The sequence below is a fragment of the Salvelinus sp. IW2-2015 genome, linkage group LG27, assembly GCF_002910315.2.
Source record: "Salvelinus sp. IW2-2015 linkage group LG27, ASM291031v2, whole genome shotgun sequence".
NCBI lineage: Eukaryota > Metazoa > Chordata > Actinopteri > Salmoniformes > Salmonidae > Salvelinus > Salvelinus sp. IW2-2015.
In genome coordinates, this window is record NC_036867.1 from 6,709,637 (window position 1) to 6,724,575 (window position 14,939).

At 42.6% G+C, this 14,939-nt stretch overlaps 1 protein-coding gene across 1 annotated transcript in view; it reads left to right on the top strand.

Annotated features, from left to right (window-relative positions):
- The first annotated feature begins 475 nt into the window (after positions 1 to 475).
- Positions 476 to 14,939, top strand: part of LOC111953231 (band 4.1-like protein 3) — an 84,040-nt gene continuing 69,576 nt past the window's right edge. Inside the window, exon 1 of the mRNA XM_023972367.2 lies at positions 476 to 521. The gene's annotated coding sequence lies outside the window, so the exon portion shown is untranslated. The remainder of the gene's footprint in view (positions 522 to 14,939) is intronic.

A 14,939-nucleotide genomic window follows, 5' to 3' on the forward strand; every position in this document is an offset into this window, starting at 1 on the left:
ATTAAGAAGATGTAGTCTACTGATGTGTCGCCGTGACATTCTTTGTAACTCCTACTACACTCTAAAGGGAATACTTGTCATACCCAAAGCCAGTTGGCCTGTTAATACTAGCCTAAAATTATATTGATCAACTCCAGCATTTTGCCTCTGAATTTCCCTCAAAATCAGATGCAGAGACTGATATAGGCATTTGCCCTGAAATAACCAGCAAGCTTAGTTATTCAGTAGTGCACGCACCTCCATTTCAATAGCTATAACAGATACTACTCTCCCTGCCGTTGCATTAGGCAGCAGGAGTGACATTTGTCTGAATACAGTAGTCCAGAGGGACAGTAACTGCTTTTATCTCACTCAATAAAGCAACTGGAATTGAGCTCCAAMAGCCAGCCCACATATGTTTAACTGACAGTAACCTTGCCCTATGAGGGTTGACCTAAAGCGTTTCCTTAATTTCGCAATAGGGGGCGTGAATGTGTGGAACGCTTGGTTCTATTGTGGAGAGCGAGAGGACGGTTTTGCAGGTGAGGCACTCTCTGCTGAACTGCATTTAGGCTACGGCAACCCGCCAACTAGACATTTCAGAAATAACGGTATTTGTCTGAGCGGATTGTATCAGTTGGCTGTGAGCACAAAAATAGCTACAGGAATCAGGTAAACACGTTTTCAAGTGAAGTACCCTATATAGTTCATTCGGGACGGACTTTAGCGCGTTAATGTTAATGAGAGTAGCCTAATGTCTGTTCGATTTGTTTTGGGTCACTGAGTAATGTTAGTGTGTTTACTGTGAAGCTCTATCGATGGGTGTTTTGAAAGTTTACCTTGTTGCAGGTATACATATTTCCCATTAGAAGTTGTCTAAACATTTTTGAGCGAACTGTATTGCCATATGCGCATTACATTATTTGCGAAAATGACTGGTTTTTACAACAATATCCCACATCCGTGCGAAGGAGATATTACATATATTCCCTTGAATTATGACCATTTCTCATTTTAGGCTACTGTATTTTACTGGATCAGGTCTCCATGCGTTCAACAGCTGTTGATACAAAGTATCCTGTGCGTAAAGCTTTGAGGATAGACATATGGCTACTGTATTCTACATCTGGAATTCATTCTCCAGTCGCTGTAAGCTACTCTGTAGAATGGTTTCATTTTGAAACAGCGAATAACACGTTACTTATTTTCATGCATACTGTAATAGTGAATATATTAATATCTGCAGCAGTACACCGGTCTTTGGCAGTAGGCTGTAGGGAAAATATTCGATTTCAGTCTCTGCAGTCAAGAATGTTGATGTGCGGTGATTGTCGTGTACAGATGGCTGGCTTCACTGCAGGCGCGTGCCACTGTCAAAAACATTGGCGCCTGTTTTGATTGGAGTTTGGAATGAACACTGCTGTAGGCCTACAAATATTGATGTAGCCTAAATTATTACTGTTTTACAAATGTTATACTGGTGTAGCCTATTTGATCTCAAGGTTATGTTGGTTATGTTTTGCACTTTGAGTGTTGGACATCTTATCTTTTATTACATTTTTCCTCCCACATCACTCTGGATCAACTTGAATGCAATTCTGGATGGAACCTGGCTGTGCTGTATGAATGAATTATCATGGTGAGTACAAATAAATACTTCCTACATTTTCACACAAAAGGAATATAACCTGTTGGAGGGGTCTGCCCTTGTCAACTATCAACACATTGTGGGACATTTAAGTCTACTGTAGGCTACAACTGTTAGGCTCCTTTGCGATTGCCAAATGCCTTGGAGGCTATAAATGCATAGCCTAGCCTACCCCAGCAAATGGCATTGCAGGTATGACTCAGAGAGAGTTGAATTGGGGTGAATTGACTACAGCCGGGATGCCGAAGTGCATCCCTTCCTTTTGCTGTGGCAAGGAAGTGAATAAACTCAAGAAACACAGTTCAAAAAGGTTATTTTTAGGACAGCCTGTTCTGTTTGGGTTTTAACCTACCGGTATTTGTCTCGTATTTAATCTTCCGAACCCCCCAAAGCTGTGGATTAACCACAGCAAATGTCAGTCAGCACTAGAAACACTAAGCTATTAAAATACCACAGAAATGTCTGTCAGTCTTCGGTCTGGCGTGCTGTTATTGTATTTTTTTGTGCAGCTGATACTTCCTATTTATATCGTTGGGCTTCTTCTGTCCATTCCCTAGGGGAAAAGTTCAGTTACTGCTAGGCAGATGTGCCTCTGGTTCTCTCCTCTCTCTATCTCAATTCAATTTAAGGGCTTTTTTGGCATGGGAAACATATGTTTACATTGCCAAAGCAAGTGAAATAGATAATAAACAAACGTGAAATAAACAAAAAACATTTATACAGTAAACATTACACTCACAAARGTTCCAGAAGAATAAAGACATGTCAAATATCGTATTATGTGCAAATAGTTCAAGTACAAAAGGGAAAATAAATAAACATAAATATGGGTTGTATTTAAAATGGTGTTTATTCTTCAATGGTTGTCCTTGTGGCAACAGGTCACAAATCGTGCTGCTGTGATGGTACACTGTGGTATTTCACCCAATAGATATGGGAGTTGATCAAAAGTGGGTTTGTTTTCAAATTCTTTGTAGGTCTGTGTAATTTTGGGGAAATATTTGTCTCTAATATGGTCATACATTTTGCAGGAGGTTAGGAAGTGCAGATCAGTTTCCACCTCATTTTGTGGGCAGTGTGCACATAGCTTGTCTTCTCTTGAGTGCCAGGTCTGCCTATAGCAGCCTTTCTCAATAGCAAGGCAATGCTCACTGAGTCTGTCAGGTATTCTGCCACTGTGTACTCTCTGTTTAGGGCCAAAATATGTTCTAGTTAGCTCTGTTTCTCCTCTCTCTCTCTCTCTGTCTCTTTCTCTCAGGGAAGTGTTTTCCTGCAATACGATACAACAAAAGCAAAAAAAATCCTTATTGATCTGCAGGTATAACTCAGACTCAGCCTCCTTTCCCAGCAACAGTCATAAAGTGCTCCATTACCAGAATGACTCATGCCTACTGAACAGACCGTTTTCATGTAGCCAAACTTATGGGATGATTATGAATGCTTAAGTGCTATGAAAGTCAAAGTATCAACTCAGCTTGGTAAATATTTGATTGTAATACCCTGGCTATGCCTGCTCCAGTGTAGCTTCCCCCTGCCTTGTAGTTTGGGAGAAAACGACCACTGTTTCAGGTTGTCAGGGCTTTTGTGCATATAGTCTTTTTAATTAAACTTAGGTGCAAAGACCTCTGTACTCACATTACAGTTTCCTGATTATATTTTGTAAAGCAATATATATAGTTGCCCCTGACTGCAAGATTGTTATGCACTGATTAAATAGTTATATTTACTTTTCGAGATTGTAAAATAGAATCTCAGATTGCACTGCACTCTCCCTCTAATATAGAAGCTCATGAAAGAAGGTTAGAAGAACCCTATAGGCTATGCACAATGCATTCCGTAAGCCAGTGGTTCCCAAACKTTTTATAGTCCCATACCCCTTCAAACATTCAACCTCCAGCTGCGTACCCCCTCTAGCACCAGGGTCAGCGCACTCTCAAATGTTGTTTTTTGCCATCATTGTAAGCCTGCCACACACACACTATACAATACATTTATTAAACATAAKAATGAGTGTGAGTTTGTCACAACCCAGCTCGTGGGAAGTGACAATGAGCTCTTATAGGACCAGAGCACAAATAATAATAATAATCAATAATTTTGCTCTTTATTTAGCCATCTTACATATAAAACCTTATTTGTTCATCAAAAATTGTGAATAACTCACCACAGGTTAATGAGAAGGGTGTGCTTGAAAGGATGTACATAAATCTGCAATGTTGGGTTGTATTGGAGAGAGTCTCAGTCTTTTTCCACACACAGTCTGTGCCTGTATTTAGTTTTCATGCTAGTGAGGGCCGAGAATCCACTCTCACATAGGTACGTGGTTATAAAAGGCATCAGTGTCTTAACAGCGCGATTTGCCAAGGCAGGATACTCTGTCAGTATCCTAAATCTGGGAGTGGCTTCTGATTAAATTMAATTTTCACMGAACCACTTGTTGCAATTTCGATGAGGCTCTCTTGTTCAGATATCGGTAAGTGKACTGGAGGCAGGGCATGAAAGGGATAACAAATCCAGTTGTTTGTGTCATCTGTTTCGGGAAAGTACCTGYGTAATTGTGCACCCAACTCACTCAGGTGCTTCGCTATATCACATTTGACATTGTCCGTAAGCTTGAGTTCATTTGCACACAAAAAAATCATCCAATGATGGAAAGACCTGTGTTTTGAAGAGCTCCAATTTCTTAATCATAGCCTGAATTTTGTCCCCCACATTGAATATAGTTGCRGAGAGTCCCTGTAATCCTAGATTCAGATCATTCAGGCGAGAAAAAACATCACCCAGATAGGCCAGTCATGTGAGAAACTCGTCATCATGCAAGCAGTCAGACAAGTGAAAATTATGGTCAGAAAATAAAACTTTAAGCTCGTCTCTCAATTTAAAAAAAAACGTGTCAATACTTTCCCCCTTGATAACCAGTATGTTGTAAAGGCGTTACATGGTCGCTGCCCATATCATTGCATTGCATAGTGCAGAAAATACACGAGAGTTCAGGGGCCTTGCTTTAACAAAGTTAAACATTTTCACTGCAGTGTCCAAAACGTCTTACAAGCTGTCAGACATTCCCTTGGCAGCAAGAGCCACTCGGTGGATGCTGCAGTGTACCCAAGTGGCGTCGGGAGCAACTGCTTGCACACGTATTACCACTCCACTATGTCTCCCTGTCATGGCTTTAGCACCATCAGTACAGGTACCAACACATCTTGACCACTAAAGTCCTTTTTATGTCACAAAGCTGTCCAGTACTTAAAAAATATCCTCCCCTGTTGTCCTGGTTTCCAGTGGTTTGCAGAAGAGGATGTCTTCCTTAATTGACCCCCCATAAACGTAACAGACATATACCAGGAGCTGTGCCAGGCCCGCTACGTCTGTTGACTCATCCAGCTGTAACGCATAGAATTCACTGGCTTGTATGCAAAGCAGTAATTGTTTCAAAACATCTCTTGCCATATCACTGATGCGTCGTGAAAGTGTTGTTTGATGAAGGCATTGTCTGTATAGTTCTTTTGGCCTTTTCCCCCAGCCATATCTGCAGTAGCAGGAATAATTAAGTCCTCCACAATAGTATGGGGCTTGCCTGTCCTAGCCACTCGGTAGCTCACCATATAAGACGCTTCTAGACCCTTGTTATTAATGGGATCTGTTGCTTTTATACATGTCTTACTACTTGAAAGTCATCATAATTCTCGCTCAAAAAAACTCCCGTGACTTATTTTTCAAATTGGCATGTTTTGTTTCTAAATGTCTGCGCAAGAGTGAAGGTTTTATTGAGTTGTGAGATAGTACTTCTGCACATATAACACACTGTGGCTCAGGAAAGGCACTACTCCCAATATAAGTGAACCCCAAATCAATGTAGTTCTTATCATATTTGCGCCTCTTCGATGGTCCAACATCCCTGTCTGTTGTTCGGTGCTTTCCCGGATAAGGAGGCAGTAGCTCTTCGGCTGCATCAGATTCACAACTGTCAGAGTCCACACTAGCTGGGCTAACAACAAATGTAGAATTACTGATGCTAGCATTGGATGTGCTCGTGGAAGCAGAACAACTTGTGTCGTCTACAGGTGCAGGTGTAGTACTGCTGGTAGTAGCAGTACTAGCAGTAGAGCTGGTATGTGTCTCTATGGATGCGGGCCTTACCTTTTTTAACCAGTTATCAATTTTCGAGCAAACGGAATGAGCAGCAGCTACATTTGGCTACATACGCGAGACAGTAACGATTAATGTGATTGGATGTTCATTATTTGACTAGGCTACCTATATTTGACGTTGTGCTGTTATTTCGCTGAATACTAGATTTTTGGCAGTGAAACGAGGTTACTCTGTCATCGAGTGTAGTGTATAAGAGGCGAAGTCAGGTGCAGGAGAGTAGAGTGATGTAAACATGCGCACTTTTATTTTAGTTCCAAAACGAGAGCACTACATAAATCAAATGCGCTCAAAACACGGAACATAACAAAAGTAAAGCGCGTAATAAAACACCACAATAACATGAAACAATTACACACAAAACATGATGGGAAACAGAGGGTTAGATACAAGTAGATTGATTGGGGAAATGAAAACCAGGTGTGTATGGAAACAAGACAAGACAAATGGATATATGAAAAATGGAGCGGTGATGGCTAGAAAGCCGGTGACGTCGATCGCCGAACGCCGCCCAAACAAGGAGAGGAGCCGACTTCAGCGGAAGTCGTGACACTCATGCGAGAAAAAAACCTAACCCAAATGTATAGCCCCGTTGGAAAATATAAATGGACTGTTTGAAAATGTGAAGGAAAAAAAAAAAAAAAAAAAATTGTCCCAGCGCACAATTGGCCCAGCATCGTCCGGGTTAGGGGACGGTTTGGCCGGGGTTGGCCAAAAAATCTTGCCTGTCATCTTAGCTTTAACACAAACGCACACATGCAGGCACAAATGCTACACACAGACATTAACACTCGAAACTATGCCAGTCTACACCAGCAGTACTCAGGGGAGCAGGCCTCCACATCTTGTTTGATATTTTTCCATTGATACTCTCACTGTAATTACAAATCTGCTACATCTCACACTGGCCAAGATCAAAAGTTGATTCCATACGCAATACACTAGTCTACTCAATGATTCAAAGAAACACTTTTTTTTTTAACCTTTAACCAATTGCTTGTGCCTATGTTAATCTAAAGGTTGACTTATTGAAGCATCCCTCACCCTGGACTCAGGGCTATGTTGTATTGATGAGGGGCTTTAAACGTGATGAATGAAACTGCAATGGATAGATGCCCCTATTCACAAAGCGTCTCAGAGTAAGAGTGCTGGTTTAGGATCGGTTTAGCCTTTTAGAACATATTGAATAAGATTACATGGGCAGGGGGGACCTGATCCTAGATCATCACTCCTACTGTGAGACAGTGGGAATACAGGCCCAGTTGTATGTCAATTGCATTGTAAATCAGGCTCAGAAAACAGATGTAGCCTGCCCATTGCCCACTGTGCTCAAACAGGTGGATTCAATGTTGTTTTCACAAAGTTATTTTAATCATGTTACATTGTTATTACAGTGTTTTTACAGTTCTACCAACATGGAAAACAAAATAGTCATCAACAGACATTTTTTGCCTTTTGTACCCAACTTAAAACCAAAGCGCTATAGCTGGCCTCAATATTTGAACTCGTTCAGTTGTTTGTTTGTCTTATCAAATCTCTATCAAAAGTGAACATTGAACTGACATCTGTGCTCAGTGAGTAGGTCTCAGTTAACTCAGTGCTGCTAGGTCCTTATCATACACTGTGTGATGAGTGTTGCGCGCTGACTGTAACAGAAATAATGGTCATCGATGATTAGGTTGTTCATTGACCGTTGTCTGAAATCTTTGGCCTCAAAAGCACTTCTCCTTTATTGATGTAATGGCCATAAACAAAAGCTAATCTCCTGAGTCAATATTCTTCCTTCCTCTATCTCCGGCCTTTTATATCAGGGATTGAAAGATCATTGTTCCAAGTCATGCGGTCGCAATGATAATTACTTTGACAGGGTATGACTAAGTAGCCTATCTTTCGCATGACATTTTCTTATAAAATCCTAGTTTTGGATGATTTGTCAAGTCTTCCCCTGAGTGCATTTACACTGGATTTCTGATATCACGGCCAAAGGTTTCACTAATAGCCGGGAGTGCTGTGTAAAACAGGAAGTGAGCGTGGGTAACAGAAAAGTATGAGGCAGCACTAATGACATAACCTCACTGACAATGTACCACCGTCTGTGGAATGATGCCTGTTATGTATTTAGTGGGGAATGGGTAAACCATTGTATCCTTAGCTTGGGACTTTTAAATGTATCTATACACTCAAATGTCATCCAAAAAGCTTTTCAGTGTCTACACAGCTGCATCAACAGCTTACATAATGAATGCAAATGGGTATTAGATGGCTGTTCATGACAAAAACACGCTTTTCTCCTGCCTTTTATGAGTGCCAGGTCTGTGGAGTCAAAAACTTGATTTCCCTGTGTTTTATATATATTTCCACACTATGAGGTTGGAATAATACTGTGTAATTGTGAAAATGATGATAATGCTTTTTTTGTGTAAGGGCTGTTTGAAAAGACTGCCTGAAGTTTCAGCCTGTTTTGGTGGGATGGAGTTTTGGCCTGCCTGGTGACATCACTCCCAGACAGTCCGAACAAAATTCTTGCTTGAGAAATTGCTCTTAGCTAAGAAGCTATTTTTGACCACTTTAACTGAGTAAGGTACTTAATTGTTACCCACTAAGATGATAGGGTTGCCTACTATGTCGAGACACCCGAGTCGAGGCATTTTGAGTGTCCGCTGTAGGTTCGACTCTGCCTCAGTGCTGCTCATTTGGCTGGCTGTGCTGTGATGGCTTTCTCTCCAGCAAAGTGTGCCCATTCTTCACGTTGAGTCCACTGTAAAAGTCTGATTGAGGTTTCAGACATCATTAAAGATGATTTTCCTAAAAGTCTGTGTTGAGGGACTGCCAGAGCTAGAGCCCAATTGCTCAGCAAAGCAATTATAGTCTCTGTCATATTAGATAGTGTGCAGGGCAATGGTTGAAAAACAGCCCAATAGACAAGGAATGAAGGCTGGAGCTTTGAAGACGTGTGTGTGTGTGTGTGTGTGTGTGTGTGTGTGTGTGTGTGTGTGTGTGTGTGTGTGTGTGTGTGTGTGTGTGTGTGTGTGTGTGTGTGTGTGTGTTCCACAGCAGATCTGTCAGGTTTGGCTGCATGCCCGCGGCGGTGAAGGAGGGAACTTGCAAATCAAAACAGCAGACAAACTCCTCTCTCACAAACATGTACAGTGTGTACTAGGTTAGTCAGTTGAGTAGTATACTGAGTTACATACTGAGCAATAGCAATGCAGCACAGCGTTGGATGTAGCAAGCCAGATCTGGGCTATATTAGTTACTGTAGATCATGTTGTCTATCAGTATACTGTGGATCAGTACCTACTCTTTTCATGCTGCTCTTATCTGAGGCATGCCTAACTGAATGTGTGTGCATGTTGTATTGGCCCAGTTCCAGAGACAGAACATCTAGTATAGAAGTCTGTCTCTTGAGCAGGCCTATTTCACAGTCACCACCCTCCATCACAGGACTGGTAGGATTCCATGCAATTGTCTGTCTAGCTTTCAGCGTGCAGATGCATTCTATAGGGCCTGGCACAATTACCGTATAAACCATGTATCTGACGGTTATGGATGAAGACCGTCGTGAAAATAAAATAACCGTCATAACCTTTTAACCTTTTTTTATTTATTTTTTTTACAAAACAGCTGACTGGGCGGCCGGGAATTTGTGTCCGTTTCTGCGGTAACATGGTCTCTTAAAAACGTGAATGAAGCGTTTGTTGCTCCTTGCTGAAACAAACCGGGTGTTGGTAGCAAACAAGCCACACAGAGAAAGGTGCCAGCGAGGTGCAACAGCAGAACCACAGAGAAAGGGTGCCAGCGACGTACTCAACAGCAGAACACAGACGAAAGGTGCCAGCGAGGTGCAACAGCAAACACAGAGAAGGTGCCAGCGAGGTGCAGCAGCAGAACACAGAGAAAGGTGCCAGCGAGGTGCAACAGCAGAACACAGAGAGAAGGTGCCACGAGGTGGCAGCAGCAGAACACAGAGAAAGGTGCCAGCGAGGTGCAGCAGCAGAACACAGAGAAAGTGCGCGAGGTGCAACAGCAGAACCAGAGAAAGGTGCCAGCGAGGTGCACAGCAGAAACCCAGAGAAGGTGCCAGCGAGGTGCGTGCAGCAGAAACACAGAGAAAGTGCCAGCGAGTGGGCAGCAGCAGAACACAGAGAAAGGTGCCAGCGAGGTCAACAGCAGAACCCAGAGAAAGGTGCCAGCGAGGTGGCAGCAGCAGAACAAGAGAACGGTGCAAGCGAGTGCACCGCAGAACACAGAGAAAGGTGCCAGCGAGGTGCAAGCAGCAGAACCCAGAGAAAGGTGCCAGCGAGGTGCGCGCAGCAGAACACAGAAGAAAGGTGCCAGCGAGGTGCAGAAGCAGAAACACAGAGAAAGGTGCCAGCCGAGGTGGCAGCAGCAGACCAGAAGCCAGCGCAACGAGACACAGGTGCAGCGAGTGCAACAGCAGAACACAGAGAAAGGTGCCAGCGAGGTGCAGCAGCAGAACACAGAGAAAGGTGCCAGCGAGGTGCAGCAGCAGAACACAGAAATATAATCTATGGCAGCACATGCAGTCAGGAGTGGAGGAGAGAAAATTATAATAATTTTTTTGTCTGTTATTCAGACCATTATTACGGAGACCACGGTCATTTGGCTGGCCAATTTACCGTCATCCAAAATTCCATTAGCGTCACAGCCCTAGCATTCTAGTCCATCTTAAAATGCCGCAGTTAAGACCTTTTTTAATTACGGATCCCGCATGGCTGCACATAGAGGCAATGTTTTTGCTATTGCCTCACAAAAAAAACAGCCACTACTTTTTACTCTGTGTGAGATATTCTATTGCAGTAATTGTCCCTGGTGCCTTCTTCAGCTCGTAGAAATACTTTGTGATTCATCCCCCCTGCTGAGTGAATGCCCTCTGTAGATGCGTCAGTGATGGATTCTGGAAGGGCTTCGCTGAATAGATCTGGGTGTTTTTTCTGAACTTTTTTTKAGCTTTCCCTTGTTAGAATGTTATTAGCATGGATCTGACAAACATTATATAGCTTAAAACCTATCACAGGCAATGAAGATGTGTGTGGGGGGTGTTGTGTGTGTGTCTGTGTATGTTTGTGTGCACACTAGAGCTGGGAGATATGGGCAAAAATCCATATCATGATAAATTGACTGAATTATCACGATAATGATACATTTAACAATATGTTTGTATAACATTAATGTGTAACATAGTTATTTTTACATTCCCCTTAAAACTACTACTACTGGCCTCCCGAGTAGCACCGCGGTCTAATGCACTACATCGCAGTGCTAGAGGTGTCACTACAGATCCTGGTTCGATCCTGGGCTATGTCGCAGCCGGACGCGAACGGGAGACCCATGAGGCGGCACACAACTGACCCAGCATCGTCCGGGTTAGGGGATGGTTTGTCCGGCTGGGATGTCCTTGTCCCATCATGCTCTAGTGACTCCTGGTGGCGGCCGGGCACATCCACACTGAATTTGGTCGCCAGCTGTACGATGTTTCCTACGACACATTGGTGCGGCTGGCTTCCGGGTTAAGAKAGCAGTGTGTCGAGAAGCAGTGCAGCTTGGCGGGATCGTGTTTCGGAGGAGTCATGGCTCTCGACCTTTGCCTCTCCCGAGTCCGTATGGGAGTTGCAGCAATGGGACAAGACTGTAACTACCAATTGGATATCACGAAGTTGTTGAGAAAAAAGAGTAAGTACAAATAATAATACTGCTACTACTTTGAATGGTGTAGCTTTCAATTGTCCCATTAACACTCATACATTAGCAAACATATTTTATTTCAAATTTCACATATCTCTAGTAAAGGCTACTTTTTGTGGTGAATGATATCTGGTAAATGATGATGGTCGGTTCAGTCAGTGTCGATAACTTTCGGTTTAACCTACCAGCTCAAGTACACGCTTGCATGTTTCTGTGTGAATTTACCTGTCAGTTTGTGTATGTGTGCACATACATGCATGTGTGTGACTTCACAAGTGTGTGTGTGTGCTCCAGACCTGGGTTCAAACATTTATATATTTATTTGTATTACTTTCACTTACATTTCAAAGTATTTTCAAATACAAATATTGAAATATGTGAATACTCCCAGGCATTTCAGCTCAGTTCTGTTTGGTCCTAGGATTATTGTTTGGTCCTATAATGTATTTGGAAACACATATTTGAAAATAGTTTCAAATTGTTGGCTATTTATTGGAAATTATTTGAAAATACTTTCAAATAACTAATAGAAGTAGTTGATTCTGCACCACATTATTTGAAAATACTCAAATACACAGAAGTATTTCAATGACAAATACTTAAATACACATGTATTTGAAGCCAGCTCTGGTGTGCACTTGTCTATATGTGTTTGTATGACTAAGCTTGTGTGTGTACCCGTCGCTAGACTGTGACGCTAAGCTACTTCTCTCCTCCTCGCCATGGGCCTTGTCTGCTCTGTGACTGACTCATATATCATATGACTCAATATCTCCATATACACACACACACACACACACACACACACACACACACACACACACACACACACACACACACACACACACACACACACACACACNACCAGCCCGCTATTTCCCGCTTAGATGACCAATTACCACACACCACATTAGCCAGTAGCTATCAGTTAAGGCATCTCTCTCTTTGTTGTATGGCTTTGCATGAATACACGTGTCTGCTTTATGGCGGGCGGCTAGCCTGAGGCGTTTGGACTCCCCCCTGGTCGTGAATAATTTAGGATCTATTTAACCAGTGTGGGGCGGACTCAGGTGCGAGGACAGATAAAGCATCCCACCCACCTACTGCTCCGGTTTTTATCTGTTTCCTAGGGTGCATTTCAATAGTGTGAAGTGACGTCCTCCATCATCCCCTTCTCCTTTCCTCCATATACAGTGACATTCAAGAACTAGACAGGTGAAAGTAAATCGGTGTGCATCATCCATATTGATTTGACTTAGCCTGTGTTTTCAGTAAAGATGAAGGAGAGGAGACAAGGAGAAGAAGCCTCACTGCAGTGGTGTTTTATCAGCCTAACCATGACTTATAACATGGTAATGACATGTAAATAGCCATGTACAGTCAGTTTAATTACAGTGTAGATATCTGTGAGCTTTGCATTTCTAATGGTAGGTGAAGTCCTATAGGCTTCAGGGACTGCATTGTAGCGGAACATGCATGTCACTTAATGGTGGTGTGATGGTTGTATGGAGCCCAGTCATGTGAAGGCAGGAGAAAGGGTATCTGAGGAGAATTCTAACATACTAGTTCAGCTGCTGGGCCCATACAAAGGATGGATGGGGAGAGCAGGCCAGTCATTGGGACTGCCCTCTGTCTCTCCGCCTGTCTGCCATGTTGTTTTATAGCTCTGTTGCTTTCCCTTCTCACCGTCTAGCGAATAAATATGTCCCTCGGATGTTACACTTTCTCCCCTGTTCTATATTTTTTTAATAGTTGTAATTTCAATGACTCCGTGGGTTAGAGTGGGGTGATGGCAACGCCAGGGCTGTGGGTTTGATTCCCGCATGGGCCACACGTAGTTAATGTATCACTGTTTTTGTCAACAGTTTGTAGTCAACAAAATTGATCCTAACCCTCTTGGTTGATCAGATATATCTTGGTGTCACTGATGTACTAATGTGTTTTTCATTTCATTCTTGCATCCATCCTTGACAAAGGGGCACAGTAATGTGCAACAGTAATGTAGGTGACTGTGTTAATTTGAAATCGAACCATAAGCCGTTGGCTGCGAGGGATTGGGGGTTTACTACAGATTAGCTGTAATCCATTGGCTAAATCCCAGTTTTGGACAATGTGTGGCGGATTGGTCATTGCCTGGACTGATTCTGCAGGGTGTGAAGCAACAGCATACTCATTAAGAGCAGCCGGGAGGTGTTGAATGTTGATTGAATGTTGTTAAATGTTGATGACAGTGAGATAGTGCATCTAAACTTGGACCGTGCTAACACATCAGATGGTCTGTGTACAGAGGGCTTATTTTTGTATAGGCTAAGTGATGATATAGGCTTGTAGCTAATAGGTTGACCCTGGAGAGTGGCCCACCAAGCCTTGGGCACCCCTACAGCACCATCACTTAAGCAATAATACATGAGAGGCCATGTGTTATGACATTTTTATCATGGCTGTGACGTGGTCATAGCCACGAGGCGAAGCCGAGTAGACCACCACAGCCATGATAAAAATGTCATAACACATGGCCTCTCATGTATTACTAATATATTATTGGTTTTATAGAATGAGTTACCAGCATTAAAAAGCAACATTCTTTCCCAAACCATAACATTTTCAACAAAACGTGATGCTACATTCACTAACACTGATTGTCAAGTGCAATTTTAGGTGTTCTCTGGTCGTTAGTTCTATTTGTATTGCCTGCCATGTAAATCAAAACTACTCAAGTGCTGGTTGATAGTTCCAGGACTTTGCAGGTTGCTAGGGCAAACAAAAATGGTTGCTATGGAGGCTCTTCCCCCTTGGTAGCTAGCCAACTACACAGCTAACACAATCATTTCAGACTGAAAGGCAGCAAACTAGCTGCATTTGGTTTAGTTTTACCTGTTTTTCCATCGATTTTTTGTTGTTGGTATATATCCATTAATATTATACTGATTCATTTTGACTTGAGAAACGCTGCCTGTCTGTCTCGTCCCGACTCCCAACACATTCATTATTATGGAACACAGTGGACATCGAATTTCAATATTGCAACAAAAACGTCAGACATAATTTCTAATTTCTTTTCATAGTGGATATCAAGTTTATAAATTGCATGGCTGGGCAGTGGATCTGTAAAAGTAGTAGTGCGTATAAATTGATTTAGATCTCTCCTACAACCTCTTCACATTAGCACATGGCTATGCAAATAACCTGCTGGCAGCAGATGGATATACCGGTCTGATCAGCAACACATCAATAACGTGAGATGGAATTCTTACGAAACTAAACGAACATAGTGTTGTGCGGACATATTCTCAGGAAACAGTCCTTCAATTTGCCCCACACAGCCGTTATCATGTCTTCTCCGGCGCGCTGGTTAAGTTGCCTGTCAGAACAGCCAGTGATAATATGATTCAGGGCTCCCTTCATCTTCTCTCTTCCGTTATTTCATACTCGTTTCACACACACACACACACACACA